The 12,697-nt window shown below is 43.2% G+C and overlaps 1 protein-coding gene across 2 annotated transcripts in view; it reads left to right on the top strand.

Annotated features, from left to right (window-relative positions):
- Positions 1-12,697, top strand: part of cds1 (CDP-diacylglycerol synthase (phosphatidate cytidylyltransferase) 1) — a 145,796-nt gene that overhangs the window by 71,584 nt on the left and 61,515 nt on the right. The gene's annotated exons all lie outside the window — the stretch shown is intronic.

Raw genomic sequence — 12,697 nt, 5'->3', positions numbered from 1 at the left:
TGTGGGGCGGGGGTGGTGGGGGTGCTCCCTAGTTCGTGAGCAATTTGTGGCCCACGGAGGACCCACACTGGGACCCACTTTACACCCCGGAACCTCCCCTCTTGGACTGCATGACCCACCCCCCCAGGCCCCCCTTGCCGGGGCCAATCCGGAAGGCCCCAGCGACCCTACCTCACTTAGCTGAACTCTGAGGTTTCAGTGCTGGGCCTGGGTCTGAGGCTTCTGTAGTGCCTGCGGTGGCCACCACTCCCAGTGGTGCTGCCGATACTGCTGAGCTGCTGGCCCTGTGATTGACCAGCAACTCTTGGAGGCAATATCCCTGTCTTTAAAGGGACGGGTATCCCGGCTTGTGAAATTTAGAAGTTAAAAGACCGGAGGATCGCTCCGGTGGGATGTGCGAGAAGGCCAAGGCAGTGCTCCCCCCGCCTTTTCGACCTGCCGCCAGGAGCCCCAGCTTCAGCACAAAATCCAGCCCTTTGTTTCTAAAATGGTCCATTCTGTATTCTCATCCTTTCAAGTTTCATTCCAAGATTTGGAGCCTTGGGTGGTGAATCTGCAGAACATGTATCAGAAAAATAAAAACTGGGTTCATGCTGTTGCCAAATCATATCGCAGCTATAAACCAACTACATGCTCCCCTGATGACAATCAACTGAGCCATGAGAAGGACAAATACTGGTACTAGTGAGCACCTTGACCTTTCAGCCTACACACACAAATTCTACTTAGGGTGCAGAGTCAAATACAAATATTCCTCCAAGGAAGAGATTGAGCAGGCTGGCAAAGCAACAACTGTTACACAGGTGGTACTTCAAAAAACGATAGAATTCGCTACTTCAAATGTCTGCAGGGAGGATTGAATCTTCAAGATGAGCTGAATAGGAATTGATCCCATTGCCACTGTTCACTTGATGTGTCCCATGGAAACACCAGTACACTCCTTTCTAGATTTGAGGATGACGATGTCCACCTAATACATTTCTCGTAAATACGTGTTTTTTTAAATGATTTCATGGGATTTGAGCATTGCTGGCCAGGCCAGCATTTGTTGGCTATCTCCAATTGCCTTTGAGAAGGTGGTGGTGAGCCACCTTCTTGAACCGCTGTAGTCTATCTGGTGTAGGTGCACCCACAGTGCTGTTAGGAAGAGAGTTCCAGGTTTTTGGCACAGTGACATTGAAGGAGCAGTGATATAGTTCCAAGTCAGGATGGTGTGTGGCTTGGAGGGGAATTCGCGGTGATGGTGTCCTATGAGTCTGTTGCCCTTGTCCTTCTAGGTGGTAGAGGTTGTGGGTTTAGAAGGTGCTGTCAAAGGTGCCTTGGCCTGTTGCTGCAGTGCATCTTGAACATGGTACACACTGCTGACACTATACGCCAGTGGTGGAGGAAGTGAATGTTGAAAGTGGTGGATGGAGTTCCGATCAAGCAGCTTGCATTGTCTTGGATGGTGTGAAGCTTCTTGAGTGTTGTTGGAGCTGCATTCATCCAGGCAAGTAGAGAGTATTCCACCACACTCATTTGTACCTTATAGATGGTGGGCAGGCTTTGGGGAGTCAGGAGGTAAATTACTTGCCACAAAATTCCCAGCCTCTAACCTGTTCTTGTCATAGTCATTTACGGCTTAGAAGGAAGCCTTTGGCCCATCGAGTCCATGCCGGCTCTGCACGGAGCTAAGCAGTCGGTCCCACTCCCCCAATTAATCCCTGTAGCAGCCACAGTATTTATATCATAGAATCACAGAAAGTTTAAGGCACAGAAAGAGGCCACTTGGCCCATCATGTTTGTGCCAGCAGAAAAACGATCCACCTATTCTAATCCCACCTTCCAGCATTTGGTCCATAGCCCTGCAGATTCCGGCACTTGAGGTGCATATCCAAACTCCTTTTGAATGAGTTGAGAATTTCTTCCTCAGCTACCCTTTCAGGCAGTGAGTTCCAGACCCCCACCGCCCTCTGGGTGAAAAGGTTTTTCCTCATCTCCCCTCTAATTTTTCTACCAACCACTTTAAGTCTATGCCCCCTAGTCACTGACCGCTCTGCTAAGGTGAATAGGCCCTTCACCTCCACTCTATCGAGGCCCCTCAAAATCTTGTACATTTCAATCAGATCTCCCCTCGGCCTTCTCTGTTCCAAGGAGAACAAGCCCAGCCTATCCAATCTTTCCCATTAGCTACATTTTTCCAGTCCTGGCAACATCCTCATAAATCTCCTCTGTACCCTCTCTAGTGCAATTACATCCTTTCTGTAATGAGGTGACGAGAACTGCACTCAGTACTCAAGTTGTGGCCTAACCAATGAGTTATACAGTTCCAGCATAACCTCCCTGCTCTTATATTCTAGACCTCAGCTAATAAAGGAAAGGATTCCTTATGCCTTTTTAACCACCTTATTGACCTGTCCAGCTATCTTCAGGGATCTGTGGACTTTCATTCCAAGGTCCTTCACTTCCTCTACACTTCTCAGTATTTTTCCATTAATCGTGTATTCCTTTGCCTTGTTTGACCTTCCCAAATGCATCATCTCACACTTCTCCAGGTTGAATTCCATTTGCTACTTTTCTGCCCATGTGACCAGACCAATAATATCTTCTGCAGCCTACAGCTACCTTCCTCGCTATCTACCACACGGTCAATCTTTGTGTCATCTGCAAACTTCTTGATCATGCCCACTATATTTGTGTCCAGGTCATTACTATATATCTCAAAAAGCAGGGGACCCAGTACTGAGCCCTGTGGAACGCCACTGGAAACAGCCCTCCAGTTGCAAAAACACCTGGCAACAATTACCCTTTGTTTCCTGCCACTGAACCAATTTTGTATCCACCTTGCTGCATTTTCCTGGATCCCATGGAATTTTATTTTTTTAACCAGTCTGCCATGTGGGACCTTGTCAAAAGCCTTGCTAAAATCCATGTAGACCACACCAGCTGCACTACCCTCATCTATTTTCCTTGTTACTTCAAATAATTTGATCAAGCTGGTCAATCAAGATCTCCCCATAACAAATCCATGCTGACTATCCTTGATTAACCTATTCCTTTCTAAGTAACAGTTTATCCTGTCTCTCAGAATTGATTCCAATAATTTGCCCACTACTGAGGTTAGACGGACTGGCCTGTAATTATTTGATCTATCCCTCACTCCCTTTTTAAACAGAGGTACAACATTAGCAGTTCTCCAGTCCTCCGGCACCACACATGTATCCAGTGAGAACTGAAAAATGATCGCCAGACCTTCTGCTATTTCTTTTTTTGCTTTTAACAGCCTAGGGTACATTTCATCCGGCCCTGTTGATTTATCAACTTTCAAGGATGCTAATCCCATTAATACTTCTTCTCTCCCTATTCCAGCATCCTCTCTCCCTATGTTTTTCGTATCCAATATGGCTGGTCCAGTTAAGTTTCTGGTTGGTGATAATCTCTAGGATGTTGATAGTGGGGGATTCAGTGATGGTAAAGGCGTTGAATGTTGAAGGAACATGGTTAGATTCTCTCTCGTTGGACATGGTCATTGCTTGGCACTTTTGTGGCATGAATGCTACTTGCCACTTATCAACCCAAGCCTGAATGTTGTCCAAGTCTTGCTGCATGTGGGCATGGACTGCTTCATTATCTAAGGAGTTGCGAATTGTACTGAACACTACGCAATCATCAGCGAACATCCCCCACTTCTGACCTTATGATGGAAGAACAGTCATTGATGAAGCAGCTAAAGGTGGTTGGCCTAGGGTACTTCCCCAAGGAATTCCTGCAGCAATGTTTGGCCTCTAACAATCTCAAACATCTTCCTTTGTGCTAGATATAAGTTCAACCAGTGGAGAGTTTTCCCCCTTCAATTCATTGTAGATTTGTCTGCATTATTTCTTTGGACATTTCCCTTCCACTGTTTGGTAGTCTATTATATATCTCTATTCGTGTGATGGATCCATATGGATTCTGTATCTATCTTACTGCTAGTTACACCCTTTTTTCCCCTACTGTCATGGTTTACATTGTGTTATCTTTAACTACTTTAGGTACTCCACCTCCCCTCCTTCCTTTCCTTCCTAAATATGTCATATCTGACCATGTTTAGTTGTCGATCCTGTTCCGTGTTGCCATGTTTCAGTCATCTCTACTCTATCCGGATTCCCTCTTTAAAAAAAAGATTGCCTTTGATTCATCCATTTTTTTTTTACTACTACGTGCATTGCTGAATGAACGTTTAAACTGTGCATTGAGGCAGAGGCATTTCTTGCAGATGTGGAAGTCTGGAACAGTCTCATTGTCCACAAGCTCCCACAGCCAACAATTCCAACACACTGCCATGTCTTAATTTTTTCTGTTAGCTTTGTTGTTCAGATTTCACGTAGCCAACAGGAAAAGCTAGACTAAAATTATTGAATTTGCTAGGGCTACTGATTGAAAAGACCCAGTAAAAATGCATCTTCCTGGTGACTAGTCTTAGCAAATCTGGCAAATTATCTGATGTCAGTATGAGATGTGCATTCCAGTGTTACCTACAAAGTGCTAGACTTTTGGTCAGAATTTACTATAGCCAATGGTTTGTTACACTTGCCCTTGCTGACTTAATTTCTGTGGCCCTTTGCACAGCAAGTTAGCAATCCAAACACCTGCTACAGGGTGCCTGGGACTTCTGTGAACAAGGCAAACAACTGTGTATTTCTTTAACCAGTGAGATTGAAGTATTGTCAATGCACAGCATAGGGTCTGAACCAGGATGTGTAAGTTAGAATTGTGAATTTCATGTAAAATCAGATACAGAAAGTGAAATTAAGGGAAGGAAAAAAAGATTAGATTGAGATAGAGAGAGCAAACAGAGACAAAGGTAAAGTCAAAAAAAATTGTTGAATCTCCAGCACTAATTAAAATCTGAAAGAATGAGCCTCAAGACATATAAAAGTTAATTGTCAGTGCCAGAGAGGTGGTTTGGCAATAGTTTGTGACTTAACACACTGCTAAGGCTACTTAGACTGAAATGGACATGTCCTAAATTTAATTGGTGAGTTTAGTCCATATCATGATGCAGATACTGGAACATGTAAATGGTGAGCCAGACAGCGCGATGCTTTTTTCGTGCAGCGTATTCACCTTCTGGATTTTTACATTTATCTGTACATTATCAAAGTGTGTGCTGTTCACCATGTTTGTAACGGTAAATTCTGGCCAGTAAGGTTTTTTGAATTTTTCATATATTACTTTTAAGATTTTCATGTGTGATTCTGACTGAACTATCAACTTTATTCCTTTGCAAGTGTGGTATAGGAACATAGGAAATAGGAACAGGAGCAGGCCATTTGGCCCCTCAAGCCTGCTCTACCATTCAACTAGATCATGGCTGATCATCTACTCTGGTGCCATTTTCCCACACTATCCCGATATCCCTTGATATCTTTAATATCTAGAAATCTATCAATCTCTGTCTTTAATATACTCAAGGAGCCTCCCCAGCCTTCTGGAGTAGAGATTTCCAAACATTCACCACCCTCTATATGAAGAAACTCCTCCTTATCTCATTCCTTAATGGCTTACCTTTTATTCTGAGACTTTGTCCCCTGGTTCTGGACCCCCCCCCCCCCTTTTTCAGCCAGGGGAATCACCCTTTATCTACCCTGTCGAGCCCTGTAATAATTGCGTATGCTTCAATGAGATCGCTCATTCTTCTAAGCGCTAGAGAATATAGGCCCAGTCTCCTCTATCTCTCCTCATAGGACAATCCCACCATCCCAGGGATCAGACTGGAGAACCTTCATTGCACTCCCTCTATGGCAAGTATATCCTTCCTTAGGTAAGGTGACAAAAACTGTACACACTATCCCAGATGCGGTCTCACCAAGGCTCTATACAATTGCAGCGAGACTTCTTTATTCCTGTACTCAAATCCTCTTGCAATAAATGTCAACGTATATTTGCCTTCCCGATTGTTCGCTGCACCTGCCCGTTAGCTTTCAGTGTCTTATGAAAAAGGACACTCTGGTCCCTTTGGACATCAACACTTGCCAAACTCTCACCATTTAAGAAATACTGCATTTCTGTTTTTCCTACCAAAGTGGATAACTTCACATTTTTCCACATTATATTCCATCTGCCATGTTCACTTCGCCTTGAAATCCCCTTGAAACCTCTTTGCATCCCTTTCACAACTCACATTCACACCAAGTTTTGTGTCATCAACAAGCTTGGAAATATTACATTCTGTCCTCACATCCAAATCGTTGATATAGGTTGTGAATAGCTGAGGCCCAAGCACTGATCCTTGCGGTACCTCACAGCCTGCCAACCTGTGAAAGACCTGTTTATTCCTACTCTCTCTTTTCTGTCCATTAATCAATTCTCACTCCATGCCAGTATATTACCCAATCCCATGTGCTCTAATTATAGTTACTAACTTCTTATCAAAAATTGCCTGAAAATCCAAACACACCACATCTACAGGTTCTCCTTTATCTATTCTGCTAGTTACATTCTCAAAAACTCCAACAGGTTTGTCAGGTATGATTTCCTTTTCATAAATCCATGTTGACTCTGCCCAATCTTACCATTGTTTTCTGTGTGTCCAGTTATCACATCCTTTATAATAGATTTTAGCATTTTCCCTATGACTGATATAAGGCTAACAGTTCCCCATTTTCTCTTTCCCTTTTTTCTTAAATAGTGGGGTTACATTTGCTACCTTCCAATTTGCAGGAACCATTCCAGAATCTGTAGAATTTTGGAAGATAACCACCAACGCATCCACTATCTCTACAGCCACCTCTTTCAACACTCTGGGATGTAGATCATCGGGTCCAGGAGATTTTCCAACTTTCAGTCCCATTAGTTTCTCCAGTACTGCTTCTTTACTAATACTAATTTATTTCAGTTCCTCCTTCTCGCTAGTCCCTTGATTCTCTTGTATTCCTGGGAGGTTTTTTTATATTTTCCTCTGTGAAGACAGACACAAAGTATTTGTTTAGTTTCCCTGTCATTTCCTTATTCCCCATTTTAAATTCTCCTGTCTCTACCTGTAATGGGCCCACATTTGTCTTTGCTAATCTTTTGCTTTTTACATATTGTTACGACCAGGTGAGAAAGGTGACTAGAAGAGTTCCTTTTTATTGTGCTTCGAGCTCACTGTAGTCCTTTTATAGATAGCTCTTGTATGTAATGCTTGCTTTTCGTTGGGGCCCAGTATTATTCTTAAACCTTAAAATAAAAGCAAAATACTGCGGATGCTGGAAATCTGAAACAAAAACAAGAAATGCTGGAATCACTCAGCAGGTCTGGCAGCATCTGTGGAAAGAGAAGCAGAGTTAACGTTTCGGGTCAGTGACCCTAAGAAGGGTCATTGACCCGAAACGTTAACTCTGCTTCTCTTTCCACAGATGCTGCCAGACCTGCTGAGTGATTCCAGCATTTATTGTTTTTGTTTCAGATTTCCATCATCCGCAGTATTTTGCTTTTATTTTAAGGTTTAAGAATAATACTGGGCCCCAACGAAAAGCAAGCATTACATACAAGAGCTATCTATAAAAGGACTACAGTGAGCCTAAGAAGGGTCACTGACCCGAAACGTTAACTCTGCTTCTCTTTCCACAGATGCTGCCAGACCTGCTGAGTGATTGCAGCATTTCTTGTTTTTATTCTTAAACCTTATTTACTGCAGGAGACTTTTTCTCTTGGGGTTCCTGTGTCTTCAGTGGATTCCAAAGCTGGTGAGAACGAGATGAGCAGACAGGAGAAAGGTCTTTTCCAGTCCAGGTGCTAAGAGCTTTCTGAGTTCAAATTCTCTGTGGCAAGTTCAAATTCAAAAAAACTCCAACAGCCAGTTAGTCATGTGACTAAACTGGTCTGACCACGTCTTCTGTGTATTCGGCCATCTTAGCAGTTAACCTGGAATGCTAGCCTTTCCACCTTCAACGTCTGGTAATCAAAAGTCCATTGTGGATTAAGTTGGAGCAGGGAGTGGCCCCATTGTCCTTTTCCAAGCAATGTCTGTTACTATGTAAATGTCTTTCCAGTCGGGAACTTGGCAACCCCTTGTAATAGGCTGCCTTTTCTTCCTAGCAACAATTTTAAATTTAATGTCCTTTTTGCAAAATATCTGTGCCCCATTCTTGGCAGGTGAGGGCCTGCATAAAAATACCTATAGAAGCTTTTGTAATCCGTTTTTGTGTTTCTCGCTAGTTCACATTAATAGTCTGTTTTTTCTTCCTTTATCAATTTCTTGATCCTCTTTTGCTGAATTCTAAAATGCTCCCAATCTTCAGGCTTCCTACTTTTTAGCAACTTTATAAGCCTCTTCCTTTGATCTAATACAATTTTCAACTTCTCTTGTTAGCCATGGGGATCACCTTTTCCTGCTGGGTTTTTGTGCCTCAAGGAATGTAAATTTGTCATAAACCATGTGTAAATTGTTTAAGTGCTAGCCATTGCCTGTCTATCGCCATGGCTTTCAATGTAGTTTCCCAATCTACCACAGCCAATTTGACCCTCATACCTTCATAGTTTCCTTTGTTTAGATTTAAGACCCTAGTTTTGATTGAATGATATCACTTTCAAACTTAAAGTAAAATTCTATCATATTATGGTCACTCTTCCGAGAGGCTGTTTCACAACGAGATTATTAGTTAGCCCTTTCTCATTGCACGATACTAGATCTAAAATAGCCCCGTTCTCTGGTTAGTTCCCCAATATACTGTTCTAGAAAACCATCTCGTATATATTCCAGCAATTCGTCCTCCACAGCATTAGTGCTAATTTGGTTTACCCAGTCTATATGTAGATTGAAGCCCTCCATGTTTACTGTGTTACCCATGTTAAATGCACCTCTAATTTCCTGATTTATACCGTGCCCTTCATTACCACTGCTGTTTGGTGACCTCTAGGAACTCCTACCAATGTTTGCTGCCCCTTGCTTTTTCATATCTTCACCCAAGCTAATTCTACCTCTTGATCTTTCGGTCTAACATCCTCTCTCACTAATGTACTGATCTCATCCTTTATCAACAGCACTAACCCACCTCCTTTTCCTTTTTGCCTATCCTTCCTAAATGTTGAATACCCTTGGACATTCAATTCCCAACCTTGGTCACCCTGCAGCCATTTATCCATAATGGCAATTAGATCATACCTATTTACTTCCATTTGTGCCATCAATTCAATTGTGAATGCTCTGTGCATTCAGATAGAGTGCCTTTAATTCTGTCTTTTTATTATTTATGCAACACACAGCCTTATCTGCTGGCGCACTCCACACTCAGATTATCAATTACCTTGTTGCTATCTTGCTCTCTCTTTAATTTATCACATCTTCTCTCATTAGATCCCTCCCCCCACTATTTAGTTTAAAGCCCTGTTTACCACCAGAACACTGGTCCCAGCACGGTTCAGGTGAAGACCATCCCAATGGTACAGCTTCCACTTTCCCCGGTACTGGTGCCAGTGCTCCATGGATCAAAACCTTTTTCTCCCACACCAATCTTTGAGCCACGCTTTTAACTCTCTAATCTTAATTACCCTACTCCAGTTTGCTTGTGGCTCAGGTAATAATCCAGAGATTATTGCCTTTGAGGTTCTGCTTTTTAATTTAGACCCTATCTTAAGGGGTGTGACTGCCTCCTGGAACAAAGTGTCCAGGTAACTTGTCCCCTCCCTGATATGTCACAGTGTCTGCAGCTCAGCCTCCACCTCAATGTCTCTGAGCCAAAGTTCCTCCAGCCGCAGACACTTACTGCAGATGTGTTTGCATTGGATTACATAGGTGTCCACGAGCTTCCACATTCTGCAGCTGCCACACGTCACCTGCCCTGTCATCTTTGTAGTGTTTAATTATTTTACTGATTAAATTTTCATGTCTCTAGTCCTGCATATGCTTATATTCTTATTTCAATAAATGTTCTACTTACCCCGAGTGAAATTCCCCAGTTAAGATAAATAGGAAATACTCACCAGCCAATCTAATAAGCTTTAATACTAATAGTAAACGTTACTATTACTTCTAATAATAAAACTTTACGATTACTAAAATTATCCAAGTTTTGAAAGGTAAATGAGAAAGGTACTCACCAACCAATTGACTACCTGTTTTCCCGTTATGTCGCACTTTGCTTTTTCTCAGAATGCGATTGGTGCACTCTGGAGCACCAGACTGGACAGCTCTTTTAGGCACTGCTGTCTGTCTCTGGGTCCTCCCCTCTCACGCTCTTCTTCCAAATTATGTTTCACAGTGACTGATGGGGGAAAAACGCAGTAAGCATCCAAGAACTGTTGGTTCGAGTACGCTGCTCACTGTTTTCTGCCCAGCCTCCCTACTGCGTGTGGATCCTGAGCCCCCAGTTTCTTGCCTGCATGTGTCATAGTATCACTTGGATGTACTAGTACTGGACAGTTTAGCATCACTGCACTAAATCCAATGAGATGTAAAAGTAATATCATCCGCAGGAGTATTCTGAGTTTGCACTTCCTTACAGACCTCTTGTTCTCTTATGTCTCCTATTTCCATGCCTTATCCCAAAATCAGAGCATGTACAGAAAGAGTTGCATAGAGGTGTGGAGAGAGAGAGAGGCATGTAGAAAGAGACTCAAAGGTATAGTGGCAATCAGGCTATGTGAGAGCCTTAAAAAAATAAATAAATAAAATGAGACACATACAGAAAGAGTGGGAGATGAGCAGAGATGCTGTTGCAAGGAGAAATGCACTTTGAATGGAGCAATGCTATAGGAGATCAACTAGCATATGTTTAAACATCACCCTGTTAAATAAAATAAATATTGAAAGTGTCATGCAGGCCCCCACCTGCCAAGAATAAGGCACATAATTTCACCGCATGGACATTAAACTTAAAATTGTTGCCAGGAAGAAAAGAGCGTCTATCACAAGGAATTGCCAGGCCCCTTGCCGGAAAGACCTTTTCTGCATACTAGCAGACAGTGTTGGAACAAAGGAACCAGTCCCTGCTCCCCCAATACACACAAGACGTGGTCAGACCAGTTTAGGCACATGACTAACTGGCTGTTGGAGTCTTTTGAATTTGAACTTGCCACAGAGAATTTGAACTCAGAAAGCTCTTAGCTCCTGGACTGAGAACATCTCTCTCCTGTCTGCTCATCTCTTTCTCACCAGCTTTGGAATCCATTGAAGACACAGAAACCCCAAGAGAGAAAAGTGTCCTACAGTGAATTAGGTTTAAGACGCATACCGGGCCCCAACGAAAAGCAAGATCTACCTACAAGTAAGAACTACATACAAAAGGACTACAGAGAACTCGAAGCACAGTAACAAGAAACTCTTCTGATATTGTCTCAAACCTCTCCACTTTATTTTTCTTCTCTTTTCTGTCTATATTTGCTTGTGCATATCGTGAATGCATGCTAGCATGAGGCGTTAACCGCACGAGAGTTTAAGTTTTAATAAATTTCACATTTCTTCTTTAAACCTAAGAAAACAAGGTGTGCTGGTTTCTTTGCCTTACAATTGGAAAGCAGTGAACAAGGGGCAGTTCAAAACACAGTGTGTTTAAAAAGCATAAACCCTGTTACAATAAAACCAGGTGAATGCTAAAAGGGACCACTAGACACCTTTCTAAACTGGTCGTAACAAAAGTGTAGTTAATGGAAGTGTTGTGATGCATGCAACTATGGCAGCCGCAAGCAGCAGAAAGAGAAATAACCGCACATATGTTCGCCAGGATATCGGGAGATCTCCTCTGCTGGAGTCACTGTGGTGCATCCACAAGACTGAGAACTACGTGGCTAGCATGTTTAGGGAGGTGGTCACACCACAGGTTGGGAGAGAGCAGACAGAGAGGGATGGGTGACCTTATGACTATCTAGGAGGACCAGGCAGGTAGTGCAGGAGTCCCCTGAGTCCATCTTGCTCGCTAACCAGTTTTTCATTTTGGATATTGGTGAGGGTGATGGTTCCTCCGGAGTGCAGCCAGAGCCAAGTCCGTGGCACTATGGGTGGCTCAGCTGCGCAGGAGGGGAGGAAGAAGAGCAATCATGGTAGGGGATTCAATAATTAGAAGAACAGACAGGCATTTCTGTGGCCTTAGACGCGACTCCAGGATGATATGTTGCCTCCCTGGTACCAGAATAAAGGATGTCACTGTGCCACTGCAGGTCATTCTTTTTTTTTCTGTTCTTTCATGGGATGCAGGCATCTCGGGCAGGCCAGCATTTGTTGCCATCCCTATTTGTCCTTGAACTGAGTGGCTTGCTACACCATTTCAGAGGGCCATTAAGAGTCAACCACATTGCTGTGGGTCTGGAATCACATGTTGGCCAGACCAGGTAAGGGCAGCAGATTTCCTTCCCTAAAGTACATTAGTTGGGGTGAACAACCAGAGGTCATGGCCCACACTGGTACCAGTGACATTGGTAGAAAGAGGGATGAGATCCTGAAAGCAGATTTTAGAGAGCTAGGAAAGAGATTTAAAAGCATTTCAAAAACAGTAATCTCAGGATTACTCCCAGTGCCATGTGCTGATGAGTACACAAATAGGAGGATAAAGCAAATGGAGAGATGGTGTATGTGGGAGGGCTTTAGATTTCTGAGGCATTGGGACTGTTTCTGGGGCAGGTGGGACTTGTACAAGGAGGGCAGGTTGCACGTTAGCAGGATGTGGACCAGTATACTTGCGGGGAGATTTGCTAGTGCAGTTGGTGAGGGTTTAAACTAGCTTGGGGGGGGGATGGAAATCTGAGAGGGATTTCAGAT

The sequence above is a fragment of the Heterodontus francisci genome, chromosome 1, assembly GCF_036365525.1.
Source record: "Heterodontus francisci isolate sHetFra1 chromosome 1, sHetFra1.hap1, whole genome shotgun sequence".
Taxonomy (NCBI): domain Eukaryota; kingdom Metazoa; phylum Chordata; class Chondrichthyes; order Heterodontiformes; family Heterodontidae; genus Heterodontus; species Heterodontus francisci.
Note: the sequence above shows the minus strand (reverse complement) of the source record. Positions and strands in the feature narration are given on the sequence as shown.